Consider the following 22558-nt stretch of genomic DNA (forward strand, 5'->3'; position numbering starts at 1 on the left):
TGCGCCATTTCTTGTGGGCTTGGTTTTTACAGCTTTCACTGTGTGCCCCAAATGACAGGTCTATTTCATTCATTGGGTCAATACGATCACGAGGATACCAAATTTGGATAGGTTTTATAATGTTTTCATACATTTACAAAAATTAAAACCTCCTGTACAGAAAAAAAAATTCTTCATTTTGCTGTGTTCTTGCGCTAATAACTTTTTCATACTTTGGTGTATGGAGCTGTCAGTGGTGTCATTTTTTGCGACTTCTGATGATGTTTTCAATGCTTCTATTTTTAGGACTGTGCGACCTTTTGATCACTTTTTATAGAATTTTTTCTATTTTTCAAAATGGCAAAAAAATGCCATTTGCGACTTCGGGCGCTATTTTCCGCAACAGGGTTAAAAGCAGTGAAAAACGGTTATTATATTTTGATAGATCGGGCATTTTCGGACGCAGCGATACCTAATGTGTTTATGATTTTTACGGTTTATTTATATTTATATCAGTTCTAGGGAAAAGGGGGTGATTTGAATTTTTATGTTTTTTTAATAAAATTTTTTTTTTTTACTTTTTTTTATTTATTTTTTTTACTATTTTTCAGACTCCCTAGGGTACTTTAACCCTAGGTTGTCTGATTGATCCTACTACAGTATGGCAGTATATGGGGATTTTGCATACCATCTATTACAATGTGCAGATCGCACATTGTAATAGATAGCCTCGATCATGACAGCCTCGGATCTTTGTGTGATCCCAGGCTGTCATGGCAACGGATCACCGCTCCCCGGCGACGTCACGGGGAGTGACGATCGGAGCCAAGATGGCGGCGCCCACGCGCCGCCGGCTCTTTAATGCCGCCGGCAGCTTTGCCGACGGCGATCAAAGGGTTAACACCCGCGATCGGTGCAAGCACCGATCGCGGGTGCTAGCGACGGGCGTTTGCTTCATTATGAAGCAAATGCCCGGTGAGTATGAAGAGAGCTCAGCCCGTGAGCCCTCTTCATACTCCCCCATGCGCAGTAAGACGTAAGGGTACGTCTTATTGCGCTATGGGGTTAATGACGACCCTCTGTTTTCTATCACTAAGCCAATTACTTACCCAAATACACAGATTTTCTCCTATTCCCAGCAGTCTCATTTTATATACCAACCTTTTGTGGCACAGTGTCAAATGCCTTTGAAAAGTCCAGATATACAACATCCACAGCGTCCCCCAGATCCAGTCTTGAACTTACCTCCTTGTAGAAACCAATCAGATTAGTCTGACAGGACCGATCTCTCATAAACCCATGCTGACGCTGGGTTATAAGGTTGTGCACAGTGAGATACTCCAGGATAGCATCTCTAACAAACCCCTCAAATATTTTCCCCACCACAGGAGTTAGACTCACGGGTCTGTAGTTTCCAGGATCGCTATTTGACCCTGCATATTGGTACCACATTTGCTATGCGCCAGTCCTGTGGAACATAACCAGTCCTCAGTGAATCTTCAAATATTAAAAATAACGGTCTGTCTATCACAGTACATAGTACATAGTACATGCAGAACCCGGGGGTGTATGCCATCTGGCCCCGGTGATTTTTCTATCTTAGTGTTTGCGAGGCGGCGCCGTACCTCTTCCTGGGTTAAACTGTTGACATTCCAAAAAGAATTTGCATTATTCCTCATTGTGTCTTCCACCCGGGGATTTTCCTGGGTAAAGACAGTTGAGAAGGCGACATTCAGTAGATTGGCCCTTTCCTCATCTCCTTCCACCATGACCCCCATGTTATTTCTAAAGGGACCCACACTCTCTGTTTTTAGTTTCTTATCATTTATATACTTGAAAAATAATTTGGGATTATTTTTGCTCTCCCTGGCAATATTTCTCTCAGTCTCTATTTCTGCAGCCTTTATCTGCTTTTTACAGGATTTATTTTTCTCTCTATAATCCTGTAATGCCTCATCGCTTCCTTCACATTTTAGCACCTTAAACGTCTTATTTTTCTCGCTTATTGCTTTCCTTACAAGACTAGTTAGCCACATTGGCTATTTCTTGTTCCTCTTATGCTTTTCCCATAAGGTATGTGTTTCTCACAGGACTTTTTCAGAATATATGAGAAAAATTCCCATTTTTGGAGGGGGCTTTTGTCTTTGAGAACATTATCCCAGTCTATGCCTTTAAGGTCTTCCCTTAGTTGCTGAAAATTTGCCCTCTTGAAGTTTAGAGTGTTGGTTCCCCCTTCCCTAACGTTCTTAGTAAACCGTAGTACAAAATCAATGATATTATGATCACTATTCCCCAGGTTCCCCCCAACCTGTAGTTTTGATACCCTATCAGGTCTGTGGGTTAGGATAAGCTCCAGCAGTGCCCCCCCCTCTTGTTGGCTCCAGGACTATTTGCGACAGGTAATTGTCTTTTGTTGTTGACAAGAACCTGCTGCCTTTTGAAGGACCTGCATGTTTCTGCCCCCCAGTCAATATCTGGGTAATCGAAGTCCCCCATGATAAGTACTTCACCATGCTTTGAAGCCGCATCCATTTCACTTATCAGCATTTCCTCTGTTGCCTCCATTATATTTGGAGCCTTATAGCAAACCCCTAGTAATATTTTATTATTCTTTTTCCCTCCCCTTATCTCCACCCATAGGGACTCCACATTTGCATTTGCGTTACTGATGTCATCTCGCAAGACAGGCTTCAGGCAAGAATTCACATATAAACAAACCTCTCCCCCTTTTTTATTTATACGATCCTTTCTAAAAAGACTATAACCATCTATAGCAACAGCCCAGTCATAGCTACTGTCCAGCCATGTCTCGCTGATACCCACTATATCATATTTCCGCTCCAACATCAAGAGTTCCAGTTTCTCTATTTTGTTTGTGAGGCTTCTGGTATTTGTGTACGTACACTTTATATGGTTTTCCCTGTCCGTATTCCTTTTGTTCTTATTCCCCAATCTCATTCCAGCCCCCCTTCCTCCCCCATGGACTATGACTCTTCCCAGCTCTCTATCTACACTGTCTATTTGCCCTGCACAAGTGTAGTTGCCCTCCCCCCAGGTCTCTAGTTTAAACACTCCTCCAACCTATAGCCATTTTTTCCCCCAAAACAGCTGCACCCTCCCCATTGAGGTGCAGCCCATCCCTACTGTAGAGCCTGTAGCCGACAGAAAAGTCAGCCCAGTTCTCCATAAACCCAAAACCCTCCTTCCTACACCAACTTTTGAGCCACTTATTTACCTCCCTGATCTCCTGCTGCCTTTCTGGTGTGGCACGTGGTACAGGTAGTATTTCGGAGAAAACTACCTTTGAGGTCCTTGCCCTGAGCTTATGGCCTAAATCCCTAAAATCATTTTACTAGTACTAGTACGGCGCGCGCCGGGTCCCGGTGCATGGGGAGGGCTCGCGGGCCGAGCCCTCTCCATAGCCGGTAAGTCTTTGCTGCATATTGCAGCAAAGGCTTACCGGTAACACCCGCGATCGGTGCTAGCATGGGCGCCGCATGGGCGCCGCCATCTTGTTGTGGATCGCTGCTCCCCGATGACGTCACGGGGAGCGGCGATCCGTCGCCATGGTAACCTCGGGTGTTCCGAACACCCGAGGCTACTTCCTTTTAACCCATGCATTACAATGTGCTAATTGCACATTGTAATGCATGGGGAGTAAAATCCACATATACTGCCATACTGTAGTATGGCAGTATATGATAGGATCGATCAGACTACCTAGGGTTAGAGTACCCTAGGGAGTCTGAAAAATAGTAAAAGTAAAAATAAAAAAAAGTTTAAAAAAAAAAAATTATAATAAAAAAACCTAAAAATTCAAATCACCCCCCTTTCCCTAGAACTGATATAAAAATAAATAAACAGTAAAAATCATAAACACATTAGGTATCGCCGCGTCCGAAAATGCCCGATCTATCAAAATATGATAATGTTTTTTCACTATGTTTAACCCCGTAACGGAAAATAGCGTCCAAAGTCGAAAATGGCATTTTTTTGCCATTTTGAAAAATATAAAAAAATTAATAAAAAGTGATCAAAAGGTCGCACAGTCCCAAAAATTATAGTAATGAAAACGGCATCAAAATTCGCAAAAAATGACACTATCCACAGCTCCGTACACCAAAGTATGAAAAAGTTATTGGCCCCAGAAGATGGCAAAATAAAAAAAAAATATTTTGTAAAGGAGGTTTTAATTTTTTTAAATGTATGAAAACATTATAAAACCTATACAAATTTGGTATCCACGTGATCGTACCGACCCAAAGAATAAAGTAGACATGTCATTTGGGACGCAGAGTGAAAGCTGTAAAATCCAAGCCCACAAGAAAACGTCACAAATGTGGTTTTTCCCCATTTTCACTGCATTTGGAATTTTTTTCCCGCTTCCCAGTACACGCCATAGAATATTAAATACCGTCACTACGAAGTGCAATTTGTTACGCAGAAAATAAGCCATTTTTGAAGTTGGTGAGTGAAAAATGGAAGTGAAAAACTAAAAAAGGCCAAGTCGTTAAGGGGTTAAGGACCTTCCACCTACCTGTTACTTTGTCATTAGTGCCAATGTGGACCATGACTGCTGGTTCCTCACCAGCCCCTCCCAGTAATCTGTCAACCCGATCCGCAACATGCCGAACCCGAGCACCCGGCAAACAACACACTGTTCGGTATGCACGGTCTTTGTGACAGATTGCCCTGTCTGTTCCCCTAATAATCGAATCTCCCACTACCAGCACCTGTCTGACCTTGCCTGTGCTCCCATTACCCTTCTTACCGGAGCAGACAGTCCCCTGGTTGCTAGAGGCCACGTCTTGCTGCAGCATTGCTACCCCAGAGCTGATATCCCCCTCATCCGCCAGCCTGGCAAACTTATTTAGGCAAACTTATCAGGACTAGACTCCCTACAACTCTTCCATCTACCCCGCCTTCTACATGTTACCCAACTAGCTGCCACCTCACTCTGCACCTCCATACTTCCCTCCCCACACCCATCTTCCCCAGAGAGTTTGTGCTCCAGGAGCAGCAAACTTCGCTCCATATTGTCAATTGCCCGCAGCCTGGAAACTTGCTCATTTAGATCCAGAATCTGGGCTTCCAGATGAGCAATTTTTACACATCCCACACAGCAGTATTCCCCCTCGAACGGCTGTTCAAGGAAAGCATACATGGCACAGGATGTACACTGTGTAGCAATGCCACTTATGGAGTCCATTGTTCTAATGGGGATTACAATGGAAATATGCACAGAAAGAAGAATTTACAGTCAAAGTAACACAAATTACAGCAGTTACCTGCTTAAGTCCCTCAAACTTAAGTCCCTCAAACTTAAGTCCCTCTTAGAACTCTGCACACACTTCGGATCAATGCACACTCGCCACCACGCTCACACACTCGCTTTTCTGTTGCTTTTTTATAGGTAATGTGCCACAAAACTCTGCAGAGCTCACTGCAACAAGATCTGGCTGCAAGATCGAGCCTTACCTATGTTATAATTTCACTTGCCGATTACGCCAGATTTATAAATACATAAAGATACATGTGAATGTATAGGAGCTGACTTATTTGATCCAAGGTTTAAACAAAGTTGCAAGCTATATATAAATAACGAAGAAACTATAAATATATGCCGTTGCAGGAACTTGAAGTTAATGGACAGTGTCAGTCTATGCATGTGCATAGGCTGACACAGCTAATACCTTGCAATACATCACTATTGAAGAGTATTATGATGAACAAGCAGATGATTACTTGTTCATGTCCCATGGTGGAACTAATAAAAAAGTGTAAAAAAAAGTTATTAAATAAAAAATGAATTAATAAAAATGCCCATAAGCCCCATAAACACATAAAGAGACATATATTGCATAAAGTCTAAATCATAACAAACCTCACAATTATAGCATCACACGTTAACAACCCGTCAAAGATCCTTATTGAACCCGCTCGGTGAACACTGTAGAAAAAAACTTAATGATTTTTATGCGTTTCATCCCACACAAAATGAAATAAAAAGTAATTTAAAAAAAGTTAAAATGTTATGCTACTTGGAAGACGGCGATGCAAAAATGATTGTATGGTACCCACGTAATCTAATCGTATTGACCCATTGATTAAAGAGAACATGATTATTAGGCTATGTGGTGAACGCCAAAAAAAAAAAAAGTTAAAACTCCAGTACAGAATTGATGCTTTTCTACTCCTGCCCTCAAAAAAAAAAGTTCAGAAGTTTTCAATAATAGAAGATACCAATCCCAAAACACTGGAAAAAGCATCTCATCCTGAAAAATAAATGCCGTCAAAAACGAAAAAGCTAAAATTTTATAGCCTACAACAACTGCCATTAACCCCTTCCCGACATTTGACGTAATAGTACTGCATCGCGGGAGGTGCGTTCCCGCAAAATGCAGTATTATTATGTCATGCTTCTGGCACCGGCTCCTGAACGGAGCCGGGGCCAGAAGCTGCGGGTGTCAGCTATATATTATAGCCAACACCTGCCTCTAACACCCGCGATCGCAGACTTCTCCGATCGCGGGTGTTAACCCCTGACCGCGGCGTGCAAGGGGCATTTCAGAAGAATCGGACCCCCCGCGGCGCTTACCGGGGGGGTCCGCTGCTCCGATGGCAGCCCCGGGGCTGCGCGATCCTCCTTCCTGTAGCCGGGTCCTGCCTTCTGACAGGACCCGGCTGTAACACACTGAGCATGCGCAGCATGCTCAGTGTGTTACATTACACAGTGTAATACATCTGTATTACACTGTGTAATGTGAAGAAGAGCTTGAACAAGTGATCAGTGGATCACTTGTTCAAGCTAACCTGTAAAAGTTAATAAAAATGTTAAAAACATTACATAAAATAATTTTTTAATAAAAAGAATTAATTAAATAAAGTTAAAGTCCCCTAAACACAAATATTCCCTATACACATGCAATAAAGTGAAAAAAACACAAAATCGCCAAAAAACCCCACGTATTTGGTATCGCCGCGTCTGTAACAATCCGTACAATAACTCAGAAACATTATTGGACCCGCTCGGTGAACGCCGTAAAAACAAAACCCGAAAAACACGCCAAAAATGTACATTTTTCATAAAATCTCTACGCAAAAATGTTCTAAAAAGTGATCAAAAAAAGTTATGTGCGCAAAAATGGTACCACTGAAAAGAACAACTCAACACGTAAAAAATAAGCCCTAAACTAGCTCTGTCAACCAAAAAATATTAAAGTTACGTCTCCGAAAAGATGGCGATGCAAAAACAAATGAGATTTCCTCTATATTCGTTTTTATCCAGTAAAATTGTAAAAATAAATGAAAAACTATATAAATGAGGTATCACCGTAATCGTAGTGACCTATAGAATGAAGATAATATAATATTTTTAGTGTACAGTGTACGACCCCCAAAAAATACGAAAAGAAAGTAAACCAAAATTGACAATTTTCTTTTCACCCATACATTCAAGAGTTAATAAAATCTCATCAATAAGCTAATGACCCACTAAAATGAAGTATTTGTAAAGTGCATCTCATGTCGCAGAAAATAAGTTCTTATATGTCCAAATTGCCAAAAAAATAAAGATTGTATAGCCAATAAAAAGTGACAATGCATAATCTGCTCTGAATGGCACAGCTCCCTTCGATGCCCTGGCGTGTGCCTATACAGCAGGTTACCACCACATACGGAAGAGATTGGGTATCAAATTTTGTGGAGCGTTTTGGTATTTTATCCACTGAGAATTTGTACATTGTTTGAAAAACATATTAATTTAGCCAAAAAAAATTTACTTTCAAAATCGCATCCGATTTTGTTTTAACCCCTGTAAAACAATTAAAGGGTTAACAAACTTCATAAAAGTTGTTTCACGTACGTTGAGGGGCGTAGTTTCTATAATGGGGTAATTTATGGGGTTTTACTTTTATTTAGGTCTCTCAAAGTGATTTGAAACCTGAGCAGGTCCCTCAATAGCAGGATTTTGCGTTTTTTATGAAAATGTGAAAAATCGCACCTAACGTTCAAAGGCCCATAACATCCTACAAAAATAAGACTATGCATAAAAAACCATGTCCACATAAATTAGACATTTAGTGAATGTTAGTTATTACGTTTTTTGCGGTTATGACTATGTATGGAAAAAGTAAAACATTTTGAAGTTCAAAAATCAAAAATTTTTCCAAATTTTCACCAAATATCTGATTTTCTCATAAATAAATGCAAAACATACCACCAAAATTTTTCAAATAACCTGAAGTACAATGTGTCACGAGAAAACAATTTTAAAATCACTTGGATATGTTAAAGCGTTCCGAAGTTATAACCACTTGTAGTGACACAGGGCAGATTTGAAAAAATGGGCCGTGTCAGGAAGGTGAAAAGTGGCTTCAGCGTTAAGGGGTTAAGGAAGCTAAAATCCTGGCAGCTGCAGGGTGCTCCTTCCTTTCTGCGTCTCGCTGTGCGTCCATAAAACAAGTAACGGCCACGTGTGGGGGCATCTCTGTACTTGTGAAAAATTGCAAATTTTATGATGGGTTTTCTCTTATCTTTTGGAAATGTGTAAATTTTAAGGCTAAATAAACATGTAACCAACAAAATTTGACCATTCCAAATCTTGCCTCCGTTTAATTTTATTAGTATGAAGATCTCAAGGGGTTAGCAACCTACCTAAAAGCAGTTTCTGATAGTTTGAGGGGTGCATATTTTGATTAAGTAAGGGGTTTTTGATGTTATATTTTCAAATCTCCACCCCTCCACCCATCAGAAACGGCTTTTAGGAAGATTGTTAACCCCTTGATCTTCATAGTAATTACATCAAAATGGAGGTGAAATTTAGAATGGTCAAATTGTGTCGGTTGTACGTTCATCTAGCCCTAAAATTTACACATTTCCTAAAGATAAAAAGAGAAAAACCACCTTACAATACATTATGCAATTTTTCCCAAATAGAGGGACCCACCACATGTGGCCAGTACTTGTTTTATGGGCACACAGGGCGGCGGAAGAGGGAAAGAGTGCCCTGCAGAAGCCAGGATTTTAGTTTCTCCATTAGCCCCTTTTGTAGGCTATAAAATTTTTGCGGTTTCATTATTGGGACCAATTTTTTTTTTTTTGCGGGATGAGATGCTTTTTCCAGTGTTACCATTTTGGTGTTTGTATCCTCCTATTGTTGAAAATTTAGGAATATTTTTTTTTTTTTTTGAGGGCAGGAGTAGAAAAGCATCAATTCTGTGCTGGATTTTTTCGTGTTTTCTTTTTTTTTTTTTTTGCGTTCACCGCCTAATAATCATTTTATTTCTATTCTTTGGGTCAGTGTGACCACAGTGAAACCATAGTTGAATATTTATTCTTACATTTTACTAAATTTCCCAAATAAAACCTAAGGTGGGGAAAAATATATAATTTTTGCATCGCCGTCTTCCTAGTGGCATAACATTTTTGGCTATGCAACTGGTTTATGGCTTTTGCGGGACATGTTGTACGTTGCAACAGTATCATTCTGGAGTACATATGTTTTTTTGATCACTTTTTATTGCATTTTTTGTGGGATTCAATAGATAAAAATCATTTTTTTACAGGTTTTTTTAATAGGCGTTCATCGTGCGGGTTCAATAATTATTTACTTTAATTCTACGGGTTGTTACGGGCACAGTGATACTATTTTAAAAAAAAAAGTCTAAATCATAACACAAACACCACACATATAGTGTTACATGTCTCTTTATTTTATGGGGTTACGGGCATTTTTATTGATTTATTACTTTATTTTGATCGGACCCCAGGGCTACCATAGCAACAATGCCCCCCCCTGAAAACAGCATGGGGGGGGGGGATCGTGGGGGAAAGACCCCTCCACCCCCCCACCCCAGCACCCACGGATTAAACACCCGCGATCAGAGTCCACTCCGGGTATTACACTGGGGTGTTGGCTATTAGTTATAGCCGGCACCCCGTGTGTCCCGATGCAGGTTCGGCTCAGATCTTGAGCTGAACCGCATCAGCGCTGCCTCTGATATATCGGACGCTGAACGCTAAGTCACTGCCCTCAGCATGCGATATATCGGATGCTGAGCGCCAAGAGATTAATTTAGTGGTGGAACCCTTGTCTAGTTTCCTTGGATATAGAGGACATTCAGGCGGGTGGATCCAAACTTTGTAGGGCAGGGTTCGTAGGGCATGGTTCACTCTTTCTATCTTGACTTACAATAGACTTTCCCAGAATGTTTGACCATCTCCGCTGTTTGGAGTCTTTTTCAGGTTTCAAGGTAAATGTGTCCAAATGTGAAATCCTAGACCTTTCCCAGGTACATGTTAATAGCCTCAGTCCTTGGGAATTCAGGCTGGTGCTACCTCTGATTCGAAATACAATCTGAATTATCCCCCACTAGTTAGAAAGCTAAGAACACAGTTGAAAAGATGGGAGTGTCTCCCCCTCTCTCCCCCGGCACGTTGCTACCTTCTTAAAATTATGTCTTTCCCTAAGTTTCTATATCCTATGCAGATGATTACGCTGCTTCTCAGACATAATGACCTCAGCATTGACTTCTTTTATATGGCAATCCAAAAGACCCAGAATTGTGCTTAAAAGTTTCAATTGCATAGAGAGATGGGAGGTCTTGCCCTACCAAACCTACAAAAATACAAATTGGCCTGTATTCATTTACTGGTTAGGAAACAAGGATTCTGGGAAAATATGCAAAGTTTTCCATAAGGAAAACCACGTCTCTTTTAGCTACTTTGTAAAGCAGCTCCCTTGACATCAAGCATGACCTACAAAAAGGTCTTATGACATGCAGTATTTAAATAAAAACTATTCCAGATGGAACAGACTCCCAACTGTAGACAAATAGCAGAGGACTATTGCCTTGGTTCAGGAGATTATCTGGCATTTACAAGGGGTTTTATCTTGGATAAATGAAGCAATTGGTCTAAGGCGGCAGCCACTAACTTCCTTGACTCCACTATAAACTCCCTGACTATGGGATACTTAATTTCAGTCTTGTACACCAAGCTATGTACCATAAGTTTGGCCTAGGAGGAGGCCAAAATATGGGAAAAAGTAGTAGATGGGGAGGACCTCTCAGAATAAATACTAGATGGACGGTTTCTTACCTATAGGGCAGTAATATGTTTGAGATGGCTAGACAGCCACTTTAAGTTTATACACGTTGATCAACGTTTTCAACATTCCTCCACATCCTAACGCCCCAGACCGCCTAACTGCATGCCTGAAGTATAAAGGCAAAGGGGAAGGCGGGGTAATACTCTTAGTTAGAATTAACCATACAAGTTTGGAAGACTTCATTTTCAGAATCTTTAATTTTTGTACTTAATGTCAATGATATCCTACTGTGTATGAGTGAGTCAAACAGGTCGGTACCAAAAGCAATACAAATAAGTAAATTTGGAACCTATTCAGGTATGGAGATTAATTGGGATAAAATCAGTATTACGTCCGATAGATTATTTTAAAATGCAGGGGGTAGAGAAATTAATAATTTATACATTACAATAGATACATTACAAAGTTTTAATACAAAGATTATGCCTTTGAATAAGGATTGTTTGAAATTACATTTACAGCCAAAAGTAAATAAAGCACTAAAGTAACCATATGCTTTATCCAGTAACTCCATTTATCCAGAATAAAATTGGTCTAGTAAAATTGATAATAATTCTGCAGTTAATATACATATTATCAAAGTGCCCAATATGGATAAATGATAGTTGGTTCAAGCTAATTAGGACTATTATTTAAAGCTTATCTGGGGACAAAAGGGGGTAAGATCAAAACGGGAATTTATGTGAAAAATAAATAATAAAGGTGGGGTTGGGTTTCCATCTTTCCTGCATTTTTTTATCATTGTATCTGTGCCGCAATAAAATAAAGTCTCGCCTATTTAAATCACTGAAGAAATATACTGTGATTTATAGAAGTTATAGTTATTTTTTGTTAGAATCTGGAACCCTTATTAGGTCTCCTTTTATGGAAATACCAATGTTTGAATTGAGGATGAGGAGCTGGGGATATTTCAAAAAAGTGTTACAAATTAAAGGGATATATACACCAGTATGGGTGTTGGGATTGGATTTAAGATCTCCTATTTTAGTCTACACTCACCGGCCACTTTATTAGGTACACCTGTCCAACTGCTCGTTAACACTTAATTTCTAATCAGCCAATCGCATGGCGGCAACTCAGTGCATTTAGGCATGTAGACATGGTCAAGACAATCTCCTGCAGTTCAAACCGAGCATTAGTATGGGGAAGAAAGGTGATTTGAGTGCCTTTGAATGTGGCATGGTTGTTGGTGCCAGAAGGGCTGGTCTGAGTATTTCAGAAACTGCTGATCTACTGGGATTTTCACGCACAACCATCTCTAGGGTTTACAGAGAATGGTCCGAAAAAGAAAAAACATCCAGTGAGTGGCAGTTCTGTGGGCCGAAATGCCTTGTTGATGCCAGAGGTCAGAGGAGAATGGGCAGACTGGTTCGAGCTGATAGAAAGACGACAGTGACTCAAATCGCCACCCATTACAACCAAGGTAGGCAGAAGAGCATCTCTGAACGCACAGTACGTCGAACTTTGAGGCAGATGGGCTACAGCAGCAGTAGACCACACCGGGTGCCACTCCTTTCAGCTAAGAACAGGAAACTGAGGCTACAATTTGCACAAGCTCATCGAAATTGGACAGTAGAAGATTGGAAAAACGTTGCCTGGTCTGATGAGTCTCGATTTCTGCTGCGACATTCGGATGGTAGGGTCAGAATTTGGCGTCAACAACATGATAGCATGGATCCATCCTGCCTTGTATCAACGGTTCAGGCTGGTGGTGGTGGTGTCATGGTGTGGGGAATATTTTCTTGGCACTCTTTGGGCCCCTTGGTACCAATTGAGCATCGTTGCAATGCCACAGCCTACCTGAGTATTGTTGCTGTCCATGTCCATCCCTTTATGACCACAATGTACCCAACATCTGATGGCTACTTTCAGCAGGATAATGCGCCATGTTATAATGCTGGAATCACCTCAGACTGGTTTCTTGAACATGACAATGAGTTCACTGTACTCAAATGGCTTCCACAGTCACCAGATCTCAATCCAATAGAGCATCTTTGGGATGTGGTGGAACGGGAGATTCGCATCATGGATGTGCAGCCGACAAATCTGCGGCAACTGTGTGATGCCATCATGTCAATATGGCACCTTGTTGAATCTATGCCACGAAGAATTGAGGCAGTTCTGAAGGCAAAAGGGGGTCCAACCCGTTACTTGCATGGTGTACCTAATAAAGTGGCCGGTAAGTGTATGTTGGCTGCGTGTTTCTAATCAATAAGCATACAAAGGATGATTCAGGCAAATTGCTGATGCAAGATTTTCTATTGCTGTTGCCCAGGGCAAAAATCAGCACTGCACAAGCTTTATTTGGATCCACAAATCTATATAGAAATTAGGAAAGAAGCAGAAGGGGGCGGAAAATTCCTAGCTTATGTAGTCTCTTGATTGACGTCATGTTCACGTCACGCCCACATTCCTTTAGCCTTGATGTCGGCGCCATCTTGAAATGTATTCTCTGTTACAATGCTTTTAGGAAAATAGGACAAGTAGAAGTGACAGGATTTGATTTAGCAGCTAGGTTTACCTTAACAGTCCCCCCTAAATACTGGAATTTCTCTCAGCTACTCTGTCTAGAAGGACCTACAGATCTGCCCATATGTGCATTGCTCTCCTTTTCACCAGTTGAATGACAGCAGACCCCTGTTGGGTGTGCTCCCATTTAGTGGACTTTCACATATGGGAATCAAATCTCTACTCTACCTTTCCCTACTCAGGGGGGGGGGGGGGCTGCTTGATATGTTTCAGGGGTGGTTGATCTCAGAAGGATATCTTCATTATGCAAATTTAGGTAACTTGATTAAGGGGTCTTTGGCTTGTCTTACTACTGATACCCATGATAGTTGGTGGACTTGATGAGGGGGGACCACATAACACGCAATACGTGACAAGTGCAAAATCACAATCCTCAGTATCACCCCCATTTAAAGGAAACCCTTCCAATCCCCCAACCACAAAGTGAAGGATATAGCGTCCACTTCTGTGTTTCTCTTGAATTCCCTGGACAGTCCTTCAATCTTTTCAAGTGCATGGGTAATGGATCCATAGGGGGCGATGTCATCTGGGATGTACATGCAATAAAGCCGTTACAACCATCTTACAGACTCCTCCCTTCTCAGCAAGGGTCATGTCCAAAGCCATTCAGTTCTGTGAAGCATCTCGGATATAATTCACAAATCTCTGTTCATTACAATAAAAACAGTTAACCCAATCAGCATTTTGCTCATAGCTATCTGGGGAATAATCGACTCTAGACCTGCCCATATCTGATTGTGGACCTTGTACTGATCTGGGAACCCCCTTTGTACTCCCATTGTATCTGTATAAATGTTGTCATCTAGGTGCTTCTCTCTTTGACCTCCAGAATACCTTCGGATTCTCTAACTTTTCTTTGTGTTTGATCAAACTTATCCTTGGGGATCACGAGGAAGGAATACACAGGTTTTATCACAGTGCACTCACCTTCCCAGCCTCTAGGCTTGACCTGACTCTCCTATCCCCACAAATCCAGTACACATCAGACACTGCTAATACAGGGTTTCCTGTGCTGTCAATGTTAAAGAAGGTCATTGTCTTGCTGCACCAACCGTAGGTAAAGTCTACTAATCTGGGGGCATCCTGGTCATCCCTATGGATACAGTGATAGTCATGGTCGGGGTGTCCCAGAGCATACAGTCAGTCAGAAGAGACCAGCTAGAAAGAAGAATAGGTAAGTTTGCAATAGAAAGCGTGGAAGCATGCTGGCTTCCCTCTAGCTTCACAAATGTGGCACTAGTCAGCAGGACTTGGAAAGGACCATCGTAGCGAGGCTCCAGACTCTCTCTGGTTTGTCTCTTTACCATCACGTAGTCTACAGGTTATGCATCCTGAGGTCTCTGTCTGGATTGGAAAAGGAATCAAACACTTTGACTGACCTTTTCCAAGGCTGGGCTCAAATGTCTGGCATGTTCCACCTGTTTTCCTGCCATCAGCTCTAGGGTCTATAGAAAGTAGGGCCTAGTCTGGGTGCACAGCCAAAAAATATCTCAAAGGGGGCAATCCCATCTTTCTGTTGAGGGTGGTCATAACTGAATAGTGGGCAGCAGGAAAGCACTCGCGCCATGGTTTCCCTGTTACTTCCATGGCCTTCCTGGATCTCTAATTTAAGAGTGCCACTTAGTTTTTCAATCCCACCACTAACTTGGGGATGGTAAGGGGTGTGCAGGGCCTGTTCAACACCCAGGAGGGACAAGGTTTCAGGTCTTTACCTGTCCAGTGAAGTGGGTTCTGCGACCAGACTCTATGGTCTCTGGAAGTCCAATCCTGCAGAAAAATCTCACTCGCCAACTTCTTGGCTGCAGCTCTGGCAGTAGCCTTGGTCGTGTAAAAAGCTTCTGGCCACCCTGGAAAGAGATCAATGCACACTAGCACGTATTCCTACGTACCACTTTTTGGTAGCTGGAAATCCAACTTCGGTGTCACCTTCTGTGAGGTCTTTACCACCTTACCCGGGTTGTGGCGGACACAGACTATACAGGCTTTCACTAGTCTAGTAATGCCCGGGGCAAACCACTTGCGGTTTTTGAGCGCTAGCATTGCCGTTTTGGATGTGTGTGTGTGTGTGTGTGTGTGTCCGTGGGCTACTTGATTTACTGTCGGGTGCAGGGCTCTGGGTAGGCACACCCTCTCTCCCAGCATCCAGGTTTAATCGGCATCTGAGCTCCAGCTTTCCTCCACACTTCCTTCCCTTCTGATGACACTCAGGAAACCAGGGACTGGAACACCTTTTACCTTCCATATAACTATACCTTGTTTGCCCTTTTACATTCCACCAGCTGTAGCGCTTCCCTGAGTGCCGTCACTCCACCTCCTGCGCTGACCTATGGAGGGAGTGGTTCTGCTTGTACTACCTCATGTGCGCCACTTACCACTGCATATCCAGCATAGAACAGTCTGTCTTCTCCTGCAGACCTGGAGCCATCTATGAGAAAAAAACTCAACATCTGGGTTAAGCACCCAAACCAAACTCAACACATAGGTTAATCATCTCCCCCCCCCCCCACCCCCTGAATCTTGTAAGACCGGCAACAGGAATCAGGATTCAGGGCTGTACACCTTGTCAGTGTGTCCTGGGGCATCAGGAGTCTGAGCTGTATGGCCTTTGCTCAGATGCTTGGGCTGTACTTGGGTGAGGACACTGTGCAAGTCATGTAGGGTTTACACAGTAACTCTGTGGTCTGGGATCTAGGATCAACTCACTGGATCCGCTCCCCTCATGATTGAGTCTAACCGGGCTTAATAGTGGACCACTGGGGAGGCCATCATGTTCCTGGACACCTGTGGCGTGGCCTAGATACTCAGTGCAAAATAAAACAAAAGTTTGATCCAGTGGGGTGTGCCTAGGGCCGGGGCAGACAGGATTTGTCCAGCTTAAGGCTATGGAATGCATCAATTGCCTGCTGACTAAGGGCAAATGGGGAAGAGGCAATGCAGTCATTAAGGGGCAGCATCAGGCTGGAGGCAGCAGACCTTATCCCAGGCCTGCAGTGGATGGCCAGTCCTAGAAACATGTGAAGCTTAGGGTCTCTGGGCAGGGGCATATTGTGGACTGCCAGCTTTCTTTCCTCTGTCAGGTGTCTGCCTAGGAACACCACCGCCTTCTGGCAATACTGGAGTTTGTCTCTTGAAACTTTGCAACCCTCCTGGAACAGAAAACACATAAGGTCAATAAATGCATTCTGGAAAATCTGTAAAATGGAGGCACAGAAACAATAGATCATCTGCATACTGTAAAAGGACATCATCCAGTAAGGGGCTAGTCTGTCAATCTACTCCCTTTAGTACTGGCTGGGTGAGTTTTACCCCCCTTATGGGAACCTGCATTAGGTATACTGGAATACTGAACTGGGAAGGGCAAATAGGTACTGTCAATCTGCATGTAGGGGCACAGAGGGAACATTTGCCAAATCAATAACGGTGAATAATATGTCACTCCCGGGGACTGCGCCAGTGTGGGACACTCATTTGCAGCTTGGAGGTCATAGACCATCCTACATGTATCCGGCTGTTCTTTCTGGGTCTTTTTCTTGACTGAGAATGGGTTAAATCTTTATCAGGCTAGCAGGGGAGGAATCACACTTCAGTTCTACAATGAGAGGAGCTAACTCTGTCTGGGGGGAATGCACTTGCTGACATCCTCATTAGTTACCAGCCCCCTAGTCCTGCCCTGTTGGGGGCGTTTCTGTTTCCCTAGAATGTGGCCAGTCACTTCAGTAATGTCTCCTCCCAGAAGTCAGTTGAGACTTCCGGAACTGTTGTCAGTCTCACTTTGGTGTGGTCTGTGAAACCACCGACCCTGTTCTGTTCCCTCTGTACGTCACTCTGTCAGTCTTTTCAGTCCCTCTGTACGTCAAGTCTGGCAGAGATGTCTCTAGTCCTAGATGTACAGTACACTGTCAGGTCACCCCCCCCCCCCCCCATGTGTCCTAAAGCTGTAAACAATTCCCGTGGAACTCCTCCATTACCGTTTTACATCTCCGCTTTATCTCATCCAGACATATAGGATTCTCCCTTCACCATCTCCAGCCCAGTGTTCTGTGCTTTCTATAAAATTCTGGCCAGACTCCAGCATCTCAAACAGAAGTCAGGTACACTTGTGTTGGTTTTTAGTCAAAAAGCAATAAAAGTCAGTCATAAGCTCTGTAATACAGTTCGGGGGCTTATTCTTGCTTAGTCTGTTCATGGGGTACACAGCGGGCATCATCGTCATTACGTGCCATAAACGGGGTTTGTCTCGCAAATTCCTTCAAGACGTCTTAGGCTGTCAAAAAGAAATCTAAACGCAGCGGTGTGCCCCCCTCCCTATTGTAAACATTGGCACTAGCCTGTCTCTTAGATAAGAGACACAGCAAGAGACACAATTCAGCTTTCTGTGAACGTCAAGGTCAGTTTTGGGCAAAACAGACACTGATAACACAGCTCAGGCAAAGCCCAGCTGCACAGTTGCCCCCCACAATCTGACCCTTGTTAACCCCTTAAACGCCAGAAAGCAGGTACCAGTGACATTGCAACACATTTTGTAGTAAATTTTCTCTAATCGTCAGGATCAAATAAGTTTCAACTAGACCATACCCAAACAAACAATGTCCCACACTTCAAGATCTTTAGCAGTAGTCTGAAATTAGGTAAAATTACCCGTGCTGTCGTTTATTTCAGACACCTGCCAAGAATCCCGAAGGGCAAAAATCAGCACTGCACAAGCTTTATTTTGATCCACAAATCTATATAGAAATTAGGAAAGAAGCAGAAGGGGCAGAGAATTCCCAGCTTATGTAGTCTATTGATTGGAGAACTTCCCTGCTGTTGCACATTGACGTCATGTTCACGTCACGCCCACATTCCTTTAACCTTGATGTTTTGGTTATGATCCACAATTTAGAAATGACAGGATTTGATCTTTCAGCTAGGTTTACCTTAACATGGGGAAACCTTAAAGGGAACCTGTCACCAGGAGACCCATTTTTAGCACTCCCCCAGTCCCCACAGAGCATAGTATATACGCTGCCAAAGTGTTTTTGTATTAAAAATTGGTTTTACAGAAAAAACGAGATGTTATATTGTACCTTTCATTCATTAGCATCTGCTTTGTGACTAGGCAGTTGCCAAAAGGGAGGGTCTGGAAAGGAGCAGTTTCCCCCCACCCTTGGGGAACAGCTACTCCATGTGACCTTTTCAAATATATGAAAACACCCATCACTGGGCTTAGCGACGCCCCCTGCTCCTCTACAGCCAATCCCGAGTGAGGGGAGTTATTCATATATTTGAAAAGGTCTTATGGTGGAGGGGAACTGCTCCTTTCCAGCCCCTCCCTTTTGGCAACTGCCTAGTCACAAAGCAGATGCTAATGAAAGGTACAATATAACATCTTTTTTTCTGTAAAACTTATTTTTTTTTTTTTTATACAAAAACACTTTGACAGCGTATGTACTATGCTCTGTGGGGACTGGGGGAGGGCTAAAAATGGGTCTCCTGGTGACAGGTTCCCTTTGACAAGAATTTCAGAACTTTGATTACATTAATTGGAAAAATTGGGAATGGTAAATATATAACAATTTCTTAGGGAGGATAAATTGATCAGATTTGCAGAATTAAATAAGGAAAAAATGATTGGTGAAGGATATAGATTAAGATATGGGTTGGGAAAATGAAAAAGTAAGTACCAATATATAAGATGTTAATGAGTTGTAAAGTAGAGAGTTTAACACACACTGGTCAAAATAAATGGATGAAGGAATTGGCACGGGGTGGGGGGGGGCAGGGATTGAGTTTATAAATTTGATTGTTTTTAGAAATGCCCCCAGACTCTTACTGAAAATGAAGCATAGAACAGTACAGCTTAATATTATATACAGTACAGACCAAATTTTTGGACAGACCTCATTCAAAGAGTTTTCATGCCTATAAAAATTGTACATTCACACTGAATGCATCAAAAATATGAATTATCAATTTGGAATCTGGGATCAGGTTTCAGGATTCTTGTTGGAAAACCACACCCAGAGCTGCCTGTGATTGACAGCTCAATTTCTGATCCTGGGTGTGTCTTTGTAATCTTTTTGCCTGCAGCTGCAGTTTGAGTGATGGACAGCTGAGCCAATCAGTGCTGGAGGTAGTGTCCATTTCTGCCTTATATTCTGCCCAGCCCTTCATTAGGTGCTGGTTATTGCAGTCCATCTGTGTGTCTAGTGCTCTTGCCATTGTGTTTCGTGCTATTCTGTGTATTGACTTCTGCTTTTTCTACTGACCATTCTATTTGCTATACGAAAATGTACCTTTGCCACCATCTTGGTTTTGACCCAGTTTGTTTGACTCCGCTTGTCTGTCTGTATTTGTTGTTTGTCCCCCAGTATCGTTTATCTCCTAGTGTGACCCCACCTTTCTGTCTGTCTTGTGTTGGTTTATGTTACCAGTGTGAACACTGACCTATATCTGTATTCCGGTTACTTGTCTGCTCCACCATCCAGCAGCTGCCCGACGAAGTAGGTTTTCCTGTCTTCTTGTAGGGTCACTCAGGGACCATTAGATAGGTTCCTGATAGAGGGTTCCACCTTGTCAGGGCGGTTTATCTGCTTTAGGCAGGGCCTTAGCCCACAGGGGCATCACAGGGTGAGTTCGGCACCTTCAGGCTGTGTGAGGGCTATTTGACAAAGTAGGAGAGTGATGGGGTGCTATGCCAGATGTCCTGGCCTTTACAGTCACCAGAACTGAACCCAATTGAGATGGTGAGTTGCACCACAGAGTTAAGAAAAAAGGGCCAACAAGTGCTAAGCATCTCTGTGAACTCCATCAAGATTTTTGGAAGACCATTCACAGTGACTACATCTTAAAGCTCATCAAGAGAAGGCCTTGTGTAAAGCATTCTCAAAGCAAAAGGTAGCTACTTTGAAGAACCTAGAATATAAGACACATTTTCAGTTGTTTCACACTTTTTTGTTAAGTATATAATTCCATATGTGTTAATTCATAGTTTTGATGCCTTTTTAATAGTCGAGGAAATACAGAAAACTATTTGAAAGAGAAGGTGTGTCGAAACTTTTGGTCTGTACTGTATATGTTATATTTTATACTGGCTCTACCTAATTTCCCATAAAAGAACATTCCCAAATGCCATTTTCAAATTAGGAAGCTATTTTCTGTTACGGGGTTAAACGCAGTGAAAAACCGTTATATTTTGATAGATCGGACATTTTCAGACGTTGCGATACCTAATGTGTTTATGATTTTTACTTTTTTATTTATATTTATATCAGTTCTAGGGAAAAGGGGGTGATTTGAATTTGTAGGTTTTTTTATAATTTTTTTTTCAACTTTTTTTTTTTTATTTTTACTGTTACTATTTTTCAGACTCCCTAGGGTACTCTAACCCTAGGTTGTCTGATCGATCCTACCATATACTGCCATACTGCAGTATGGCAGTATATGTGGATTTTACTCCCCATTCATTACAATGTGCAATTAGCACATTGTAATGAAAGGCTTAAAACGACGTAGCCACGGGTATTGGAACACCCGAGGCTACCATGGTGACGGATCGCCGCTCCCCATTGCCGGCGGCGATCGAGGTGAAAACACCCACGATCGGTGCTAGCACCGATTGCAGGTGTTACCGATAACAATATGCAGGTGTTACTTTGCGGCAATATGCAGCAAAGACTTACCGGCTATGAAGAGGGCTCGGCTCGCGACGGCCCGGCGCGCGCCGTACTAGTCGGGAAGGGGTTAAAGGTTATGTTATATGAATTATTTCCCCTAAATCCCTTCCTCATGCAATCCCTTCCCTTCCTCGGTTGAACTTGATGGACATGTCATTTTTCAACCGTATAAATTATGATAAACTATGAATTTGAGAACGTGTTATTTTGTTATCATGAATACATTTAAGAAACTTGTCTTCGTGGGAATACCCCTTTTAAGAAGGCTTAGATAAGGGAGAATTCAGATTGTTATATATGTCAACAAGATATTATTGAAACAGGAATATATGTGGAAAAGAAATTATAAAAGGTGGGGTTGAGCTTCCATCTTTCCGATATTAATTTAATTGCTGCACAGATAAAATATGTGGGAATATGGGAAGGATGTTTTTGAAGAAATGGAAAATAGATTAAATGTAGAACGTCCCTTTACTGTTCAAGGAATTGATATTAATTTGGAGGTGATAATAGGTAAACTTTGGTTCCTGGCTAGGTTGGTTATTATAAAAAACAGTGTTGTTCCTCTGATGCATCAAAATATTTAACTCTGAATTTAATCAATTATTTGTGGCATTTTGGTTGCGTTTTGAAAGGCTCCACTCAAGATGACATGTTTTGATAACATTGTGTTTCCAACACGTTAAGTAAACACAAAGGAAATGCGATCACAATCAAAATGCCACCTGTAAATGTGTAAATGCCACCCTACAAAAGCTCAGTAGCGCTCCTTCCCATTTGCGCCCCGCCATGTGCCCAGACAACAGGTTAACTTTCACATGCATGGTGTCCTCTTACTTGGTGGAACCTGCACAATATATTTATGGAAACATTTCTTACTTTTATTCAGTTTATGTGGGTGAAAGTTTAGAACCAAGTGTATAACTTACACATAAGAACTCATCAGCCATTTCTCCATCATTGGCCTCATCGGCCATCGCATTCCACAAATCCCTCTGTATTGTTATACTGTCGGCCTCAGTATTAATATTACTTTACAGAGCTTAGTATCATCTGCAAATATTCAAACTTGACTCTTTGATCCTATTTTGTATATTGGTACCACATGTGCTATGTGCCAGTCCTGTGGTACAGAACCTATATTTGAAATTTTCAAATATTAAAAAATAATGGTCTGCCTATCACAGTACATAATTCAAGAAGTGTATGCCATCTTGGACTGGCAATTTGTCCTTTTTAAGTGGTTTTAAGGTGACCCTGTACCTCTTCCAGGGTTAAACTTTAT

General features: G+C 42.0%; 1 protein-coding gene across 2 annotated transcripts in view; it reads left to right on the forward strand.

Moving 5' to 3' along the window:
• PFDN1 (prefoldin subunit 1) overlaps positions 1–22558 on the forward strand; it is a 146346-nt gene that overhangs the window by 116185 nt on the left and 7603 nt on the right. The window lies entirely within an intron of this gene.

This window comes from Engystomops pustulosus, chromosome 4 (genome assembly GCF_040894005.1).
Source record: "Engystomops pustulosus chromosome 4, aEngPut4.maternal, whole genome shotgun sequence".
In the NCBI taxonomy this organism is placed as follows: Eukaryota; Metazoa; Chordata; class Amphibia; order Anura; family Leptodactylidae; genus Engystomops; species Engystomops pustulosus.